Below are 10,074 nucleotides of genomic sequence, written 5' to 3' on the forward strand. Positions count from 1 at the left end.
CATACCCCTCTCCCTTAAGTTAAAAACTAACAAGATTCCTTTCTCGCAGTGCAAGACATATTCTGCGACCCCTCTCTCAAAAGCATTAAAAATAGACTTCTTTACTCTTCCTAGCAGTCCAAAAGCTTTTCCCTTCACACAGTAACCTGCCACACTCACAGTCAAATCCCCAGTTAAATAAATCTCATGGCCCCACGGAGCAATCTTCTTCAAGGAGTGTCCTCTATCAAATTCAAGACCTTTCCATCTCCCACTGGGTGTGTTCCTTTCCTTTCTGCTCTGCCCAGTCTTCCACCCTGCCTCAAATCTCTGCTAATATTCTCCTGTCCTGAGGGAAGTGGGTGGGGCAGTGATGGACTGCCAGCTTGAGACCTGCAAATGAAGGAAGAAACTGAAAGTCTCAGCTCTGGAAATTTCTTCTCGATCTGCAGAGGACCAGTACCGGTTGTCTTGTCTGCCTTGATCTTCTTCCACCTGGAAAGACATTATTCTATCTCCTTTTGGAATCATGCTTTTGGCCAAAGAGACTGGAGGAGTGAGAATTTTGGTGTCTTTAAAAACATAGAAATGTTTGAGAATCTTCCCCACTTTCTCCTCTATAAGTTTCAGTGTATCTGGTTTTATGTGAAGGTCCTTCGTTTGTTTGTTTATTGAATATTTTCCTTATTTGCATTTCAAATGTGATCCCCTTTCCTGGTTTCCCCTCCAAAAACTACCCTCCCCTATGTGCCCCCATCACCAACCCACCCACTCCTGCTTCCTGGCCCTGGCGTTCCCAGACACCACGGCATCGAGCCTTCATTGGACAAAGGGCCTCTCCTCCCATTGATGTCCGACTAGGCCATCCTCTGCTGCATATGCAGCTGGAGCCAAGAATCCCACAATGTGTGCTCCTTGGTTGGTGTTTTAGTCCCTGGGAGCTCTGGGGATACTGGCTAGTTCATATTGTTGTTCCTCCTATGGGACTGCAAACCCTCTCAGCTCTTTAGGTCCTTTCTCTAGCTCCTTCATTGGGGGCCCTATGCTCAGTCCAATGGATGGCTGTGAGCATCCACCTCTGTATTTGTTAGGCACTGGTAGAGCCTCTCAGGAGACAGCTATATCAGGCTCCTGTCAGCAAGCACTTCTTGGCATCCACAACAGAGTCTGGGTTTGGTGATTATAAATGGGATGGGTACCCAGGTGAGTCAGTCTCTAAATGGTCATTTCTTTAGTTTCTACTCCACACTTTGTAACTCCTTCCATGGGTATTTTGTTCCCCCTTTTAAGATGGATAGAAGTAGCCACACTATGGTCTTCCTTCTTCTTGAGTTTCATGTGGTTTATGAATTGTGTCTTGGGTATTCCAAGCTTCTGAGATAATATCCACTTATCAGTGAGTGCATATCATGTGTATTCTTTGTGATTGGGTTACCTCACTCAGGATGATATACTCCAGATCCATCCATTTGCCTATGAATTTTATAAATTCATTCTTTTTAATAGCTGAGTAGTACTCCATTGTGTAAATGTACCACATTTTCTGTATCCATTCCTCTGTTGAAGAACATCTGGGTTCTTTCCAGCTTCTGCCTATTATAAATAAGGTTGCTATGAACATAGTGCAGCTTGTGTCCTTATTACATGTTGGCACATCTTCTAGGTGCCCAGGAGTGGTATAGCTGGCTCCTCAGGTAATACTATGTTCTGTTTTCTGAGGAATTGCCAAACTGATTTCCAGAGTGGTTGTAACAGCTTGCATTCCCACCAGCAATGGAGGAGTGTTCCTCTTTCTCCACATCCTCACCAACATCTGCTGTCACTTGAGTTTTTGATTTTAGCCATTCTGACTGGTGTGAAGTGGAATCTCAGGGTTATTTTGATTTTCATTCCCCTGATGACTAAGGATGTTGAACACTTTTTAGGTGCTTCTCAGCCATTCATGATTCCTCAGTTGAGAATTCTTTGTTTAATTCTGTACCCCATTTTTTAATAGGGTAAATTTTTTTCTCTGAAGTCTAACTTCTTGAGTTCTTTGTATATATTGAATATTAGTCCTCTATCAGATGTAGGATTGGTGAAGATCTTTTCCCAATCTGTTGGTTGCCTTTTTGTCTTATTGACAGTGTCCTTTGCCTTACAGAAGCTTTACAATTTTATGAGTTTGTGGAGGTCCTTGATCCACTTGGACTTGAGCTTTGTACAAGGAGATAAGAATGGGTTGATTTGCATTCGTCTACATTCTGACTGCCAGTTGAACCAGCACTGTTTGTTGAAAATACTGTCTTTTTTCCACTGGATGGTTTTAGCTCCATTGTCAAAGATCAAGTGACCATAGGTGTGTGGGTTCATTTCTTGGTCTTCAATTCTATTCCACTAATCTTCCTGCCTGTCTCTGTACCAATACAATGCAGTTTTTATCATGATTGCTCTGTAATACAGCTTGAGGTCAGAGATGGTGATTCCCCCAGAAGTTCTTTTATTGTTGAGAATAGTTTTCGCTATCCTGGGTTTTTGTTTATTCCAAATGAATTTGAGAATCTTTCTAACTCTATGAAGAATTGAGTTGGAATTTTGATGGGGATTAAACTGAATCTGTAGATTGATTTAGGCAAGATGGCCATTTTTACTATATTAATCCTGCCAATCCATGAGCATTGGAGATCTTTCCATCTTCTGAGATCTTCGATTTTCTTTTTCAGAGACTTGAACTTCTTTTTTTTTTAATTTTTAATATTTTTTTATTACATATTTTCCTCAATTACATTTCCAGTGCTATCCCAAAAGTCCCCCATACCCTCCTCCCCACTTCCCTACCCACCCATTCCCATTTTTTTGGCCCTGGCATTCCCCTGTACTGGGGCATATAAAGTTTGCATGTCCAATGGGCCTCTCTTTCCAGTGATGGCCGACTAGGCCATCTTTTGATACATATGCAGCTAGAGTCAAGAGCTCCGGGGTACTGGTTAGTTCATAATGTTGTTCCACCTATAGGGTTGTAGATCCCTTTAGCTCCTTGGGTACTTTCTCTAGCTCCTCCATTGGGAACCCACTTCTTATCATATAGATCTTTCACTTGCTTGGTAGGAGTCACACGAAGGTATGTAATATTATTTGTGGCCATTGTGAAGGGTGTCATTTCCATAATTTCATTCATAGCCTGTTTATCCTTTGAGTGGAGGAAGGCCACTGATTTCTTTGAGTTAATTTTATATCCAGCCACTTTGGTGAAGTTATCAGCTTTAGGAGTTCTCTGGTGGAATTTTTGGGGTCACTTAAGTAAACTATCATATCATCTGCAAATTGTAAGAGCCTTGAACATATGCACACAGGGGAAAAATTACTGAGCAGAATACCAATGGCTTGTGCTGTAATATCAAGAATCAATAAATTGGACCTCATAAAATTGCAAAGTTTCTATAAGGCAAAGGACACTGTCAATAAGACAAAAAGGCAACCAACAGATTGGGAAAAGATCTTTACCAGTCCTACATCTGATAGAGGGCTAATATCCAATATACAAAGAATTCAAAAAGTTAGACTCCAGAAAACCAAATAACCCTATTAAAAATGGGGTACAGAGCTAAACAAAGAATTTTCAGCTGAGGAATACCAAATGGCCAAGAAGCACCTAAAGAAATGTTCAGCATCCTTAGTCATCAGGGAAATGCAAATCAAAACAACCCTGAAATTCTACCTCACACCAGTCAGAATGGATAAAATCAAAGACTCGTGTAACAGCAGATGCTGGTGAGGATGTGGAGAAAGAGGAACACTCCTCCATTGCTGGTGGGAATGCAGGCTGTTACAACCACTCTGGAAATCAGTTTGGCAGTTCCTCAGAAAACTGGACATAGTACTACCGGAAGATCCAGCAATACCTCTCCTGGGTATATACCCAGAAGATGTTCCAACTGGTAACAAGGACACATACTGCACTATGTTCATAGCAACCTTATTTATAATAGGCAGAAGCTGGAAAGAACCCAGATGTTCTTCAACAGAGGAATGGATACAGAAAATGTGGTACATTTACACAATGGTGTACTACTCAGCTATTAAAAATGATGAATTCATGAAATTCTTAAGCAAATGAATAGAACTAGAAAATATCACCCTGAGTGAGGCAACCAATCGCAAAAGAACATGTACTCACTGATAAGTGGATATTAGCCCAAAAGCTCCAAATAACCAGGATACAATTCACAGATCACGTGAAGCTCAATAAAAAGGAAGACCAAAGTGTGGGTGCTTAGGTCTTTCTTAGAAGGAGAACAAAATACTCACAGGAGCAAATATGGAGATAAAGTGTAGAACAGAGACTGAAGGAAAGGCCATCCAGAGAACAACAATATCAACCAATCAGAACTCCCAGGGACTAAGCCATCAACAAAGGAGTACACATGGCTCCAGCTGCATATGTAGCAGAGGATGGCCTTGTCATGCATCAATGTAAGGAGAGGTCCTTGGTCCTATGAAGGCTGGAGTGATGCCCCAGTGTTGGGAATTGAGGGTGGGGAGGTGGGAGTAAGTGGGTGGGTGGGTGGAGAAACACCCTCATAGAAGCAGGGAGAGGGAGGATGTGATAGGGGGTTTCCTCGAGGGAGGGAAACTTGGAAAGGGGATAACATTTGAAATATAAATAAAGAAAATACCCAATTTTAAAAAACATAGAATGTTATGGGAATATGTTTTTGTTTTAATCCCTAGTGTGGGATATAGGGCTGCTTCAGATTGTCCACAGCAGCTGACTATGATTTGCCTCTTGCTCTAGCAAGGGTGTGATTTTGCCAGCTGCAGACAGTCTCTGCAAATGTATGACATTTGGGATTCTGGGGAGCCTTGAGAAGGTGTATGAATGTTAGGGTCCCAAGCGATGTGTGGCAGCTCCTCCTGCTGCTGCTGTTGCGGTAGCTGTTTGCTGTTTGCTATTGTTAGTTGGAGATATCCTGATGGCAAACATCTAAAGTGCCCCAAGGGTCATCCTTGTGTTGGGGTTTGGAAGGGATACATATGGGTGGAGAAGGGAGGCAGAAAAGGAACCCATAATGCAGCCAAAAGTCTGGTTACAGACTGAGTTATTTTTTTTCAAAAATAATGTGTTTTTCTTTTCCAGTTATTGATCAGTGGCTCTATTAACAGGTGCTTAGGTGTGCCTTTCATTTTATTACCCTGGTTGGGGTTTGAGGGTTTCTTGGACATTTAGAGTAATGTGTCTCGTCATCTATGGACTAGTTCTAGCCATCATTTCTTAGATACTGCCGCCAGATAATTCCCTCTTCACCTATGAGAGTGTAACTATATTCAGGCCAATGGACCCAGCCTAGTATGACTAGCACTGCCTGTCACTGCTATTATTAGGTCTAGTGCTAGTCTATTAGCTGCATTCTAAATCAAAAACATGTCAGGAAGCAATGAGTGACCACATGTCTAAGCAGCAGATGGATTAGGGAGTAAATGATGACACTTGGGGCGAACACAGCTGGTTGTTAACTTAGCAGCCTCTTTCTGCTAAGAGGCAGCCATGTTTCTCCAGTATTATGTAAATGAGAAGGGCTATCACTGCTATACGCTGAAGAAATTTGACCCTATGGGACAACAGACTTGCCCTGCCCACCCTGCTCATTTCTCCCCAGATGACAAATACTCAAAACAACAAGTAACCATAAAGAAATGCTTCAAGGTGCTCATGACCCAACAACCACGTCCTGTCCTCTGTGGGTTTGTTAATCTCTTGTGCTGCCCACTCCTAGACCAATTATCAGCAACCGAATGTGTCAACCTATGAGCCTTGAAGTCTACCTATACATGCTGTTTGGAATGCTATCTCACTATATGATTGAGTCTGTAATTATGAGACTGTTCATAAAAGCAACAATTTTTTTCTCATGTTTTCACTTATTGCCAGGTTATTAAAAATGCAATGATTTGAAAAAGAAACAAATGATAAGAGGAATTAGAGAACAATTAGAGCATTTGTGATTAAAAAAAATCACATAAGTAAGATTTGATTAAAACAGCATTTGTTGGAAAATGTATAGTTTATATGCAAGTAAAAAAAGTTTGGGGGTCTGGAGAGATGGATCCAGTGTTGGCAGTACTTGTTCCTCAATCATAAAGTCCAGAATTCAAATCCCAGCACCTTTTACATGGTACCTAGAGACAAAAACATCCAATTGTCTGAATAAGTCACGAAGAGTATGTACCGCCCATGGGGTTGTCCCAGGCAGAGTAGTGAGAAGCAGCTTTGGCCTCCAGTTTGTTTGTGTTTTTAAAGGCAGGATCACAATTGTGAATATACAGAAAAGCATCTGTGAGCATCCGTAGGCTTCTGCAGCAAGCACACATTGTTTACAGAAGTGGAGATATGGCAGTTAAGTGGTCAGGCAGTTCTTATAACCTTCAGGTCAAGGGACACATTGTATAGGAATGTATGGCTAGTCCAGAAACCAGTTTACCCAAGACAGTTTCAGCACTACTTAGAGTATTGTTAGGAATCCTTCCATGACATGGCATAACTATAGTTCAGTAGCCCACTCTCCTTCCACATGAGGCAGCTCACAAATACCTGTAACTCCATCTCCAATAGATCCAAGACCCTATGCACACCTATACATACATGTACACGTATACTCACACAGGTACATGTTCACACAGGTAAATATAGTCAATTTTAAGAGAAAAGTTTTTCAAACTTAGACAATCTAAGTTTCCATCTTAGAAAGCTAGGGGGAGAACTAGATTGCAGACTCTGCGGGAAGAAGGGTGCAACAAGCGAGGCACAGAAGCCAGAACACAGAAGCACAAGTGGGAGTCAGTGAGACCCAAGGTAGCTGCTCTTGGTCATTGTTAGTTCAAAAACTAGTAAACCTTTAGATATATTGATCAGGGAAAAAAGGAGACTGGTGATCTTCTAGTGACTGGGTATTTGTCCAGGATGTCTGAAGCCTTGGGTTCCATTGTCAGTACCAACAGAAAAGGAGGAAGAGGAAAAAGGTGAAGATGGAGAAGGAGAGGGGGATAAAGTAGAAGGAGGAGGAGGCGGAGAAGGGAAAAGGGGGGAGGGGGGAAGGAACAAGTGAGTAGGAGATAGAGGAGGGGAAGTGGAGGAGGCAGAGGTGGGAAAGGAGGAGGAGGATCAAACCTACTATGAAGCTATGATAATCAAATAATGAGCAAATAAAGACTAAAATAATTTTAAATAGCTAATAAAGGCATTTTAGCAAACCTTTATACTAATATATTGACAGCATGGATGCAATTGATGAAATGAAAACAGTCCTTGACAAATAAAAACTAAACAAACAGATTCAAGAATAAGAGAAATCTGAATGGGTCAGCAATTATCTAGTATATTTAATTCATGGTTTAAAAAGCTTCCCACTGAAGTGGGAGTGGGTGGGTAGGGGAATGGGGAGGAGGGTAGAGGGGACTTTTGGGATAGCATTTGAAATGTAAATGAAGAAAATACCTAATTAAAAAAATTTAAAAAAAAATTCTGAGTTTGAGGCCAGCCTGGTCTACAGAGTGAGTTCCAGGAAAGCCAAGGCTACACAGAGAAACCCTGTCTCCAAAAATAAAAATAAAAAAATAAAATAAAATAAAAAGCTTCCCACCATTCCAATGGAACTGCAGCCAAACATTTTTATAGGAGTTAACAATTCAGGTCAATATCTGTCAAATAAGTTGAATTCATTTTAAAGATCTCAACAAAGACAACTGTAGTCCTAAATTCCCTTGCTAGTGAAGTTTTAAACATATAAGTATTTCAATTTGTCTATCAAAGTCAAGGACCTGGAAAAATGAAAACAATTTTGAAAAATAGGAAAAAGCTTGAGATCTTTATCTGGTTTCAAAACCCACTATGAAGTTATGATAATCAATAGTCAAGACGTAATAAATTAACAAGCTCACATACAGGATAAAGATTCCAAGAGCCTGCATAGGTGTGACTTGTAATAGACCCCCAGACCTTAGCACAACTGATGCCATGATGGAAATATCATTCAGACCATAAGACTTAGCATGTAGACAGCACCACCTGCTAAAATAAAAACAAAGTCCTAATCCATAAAAGCCCACACTTCTAGGAAAGTCTCTAAATGTATTAACCTTGCTTATATATATTTTTTTCTATAGTTCTACTTCTGGCTAAGCATTTTTCTTAAGTGAAATATGTCAACCCGGGATATGGCTTTTGTGCTTAAAAACTCACTCTGAGAAAGATTTAGGGCTACTCTGGGATCCAGAACACCCAGTGTAGTTGCCAGCCCAACTAATAAAGACTTTCTATTGGTTTAAACCCATGTCTGAGTAGTCTCTGGTAGACACCCCACAATATGACCAACTGAAATCTGGCAAAGTTTTCAATGTTAACCAAGGAGGAAAGAAAATTTATTTTTCAATATGTTATGCAATGTAAGGAGCCACCCTCACATTCGCCATTACAAGATGGCGCTGATGGCACTGACACCCGTGTTCTAAGTAGTAAACAAGCAAGCTGCGCATGTGCCGGGGTAGCTTTCCACGCCATGTGCTCTGCCTTTCTCGTGACGACAACTCCGGCCGATGGGCTGCAGCCAATCAGGGAGCGACACGTCCGAGGCGGAGGACAGTCCTCCATAAAAGGGAGAGGGCTCCGCCATTTCTCTCTGGCTCTCGCTCTCTGGATCTCTTCTCCACTGGCTCCTGATGGGGTAAGCAATAAAGCTTGTGCTGCAGAAGATTCCGGTTGCCCTGAGCGTGTTCTTACCAGGGGAACAAAAGCTGCGGGCAATAATGCAATACCAGTAATTGGAAGGCAGAGGCAGGTGGATCTCTAAGTTCAAGGCCAGCCTGGTCTACAGTGTGAGTTCCAGAATGGCCAAGGCTACAAAAAAATCAAATACACATTAAAAAAGTGAACTTCATTACCTTATGTCATCTCAAAGACTAAGCTTGAAATAAATCACTGATCTAAAATTAAAGACAGAAACTTCACACCTTTACAGTAGAGAAAGTTCATTGGGACCCAGCAAAGTACACAGCCCATCTACAAATAGATGAAATGACAAAACTAAAACCTTTTCAAAGGCTTTCTCAAGAAAATGAAAACAGCAGAGAAAACCTTTGTAATCATTTATCTGACAGAATTCTTATAGGCAGAACACCTGTGATGTGAGAATACACAACTCCAGATTTTAAACACATGTGAAGCCAGATGTGGTGGCTAAGCTTATAATCCCAGCCCTCAGGAGACAAGTGCAGGCGGACTGTGAATTTCAGGCCAGCCTCGGCTACACGGCAAGATCTTGTCTCACAAAAGAGAGAAAAAAATGCATGAAATTTGAAGGAATAATTCATGTGAGATATGAAAATCAAATGCACCCACCATACATCACGATGGTCAACAGCATTTATCACGAGGGAGACAGAAAACACCAGCTGCACGATGTACCTGATAGAGTGTCAAAAATTAAAAATAAATAAAAATAAACTGCCACTATCAAGTGCTGACTAGAACAACACGTGGCTGGAGTTGTATGGCTGGTGGAAATGGAAAATAAATTGGAACAAAATTCTATAGTTTCTTTACAAATTGAAAACACAGGAATTGTATGACCCAGCCGTTGGGTTAGCTGTGGATGTCAGCGTCCACAGATATATATATATATATATATATATATATATATATATATATATATATATATATTTACATAGAGTTCTTGGAAAGTTTATTCACCGTGTTCCCAAATCAGAATCTCATGACTATCTCACAGGTAGAAGGATAAACAAACTGGGGTGGTCACATAGTGGAGTATTACCAGGGACTAAAAAGTGACTCTGAGACCTTACATATTACGATTTCCAGGGAGACATAAAGAAACATCTGCTCGAAAGCAAGTCGGGGCAGGAGGGCAGGGTAACAGACCAAGAAAAGGAGGGCTAGGATTTTATAAAGTCCAGCTGGGTAGACCAATGAATTTACTAGGGTAAATTACAGGAACATGGGTAACTTGCTAGCTGTCACATCAGAAAAAAATGTGCCAATCGAAGCAAAGCTGACTCACGGACAACTACACCACTGGAGAGACCCATCCCCCACCCCACCCAACT

General features: G+C 41.1%; 1 pseudogene; it reads left to right on the top strand.

Moving 5' to 3' along the window:
• The first annotated feature begins 5,503 nt into the window (after nucleotides 1–5,503).
• LOC110298076 (H/ACA ribonucleoprotein complex subunit 3 pseudogene) lies at nucleotides 5,504–5,767 on the top strand (annotated as a pseudogene).
• Nucleotides 5,768–10,074: the final 4,307 nt, after the last annotated feature.

The sequence above is a fragment of the Mus caroli genome, unplaced genomic scaffold, assembly GCF_978045245.1.
Source record: "Mus caroli unplaced genomic scaffold, Mus_caroli_1 scaffold_8, whole genome shotgun sequence".
NCBI lineage: Eukaryota > Metazoa > Chordata > Mammalia > Rodentia > Muridae > Mus > Mus caroli.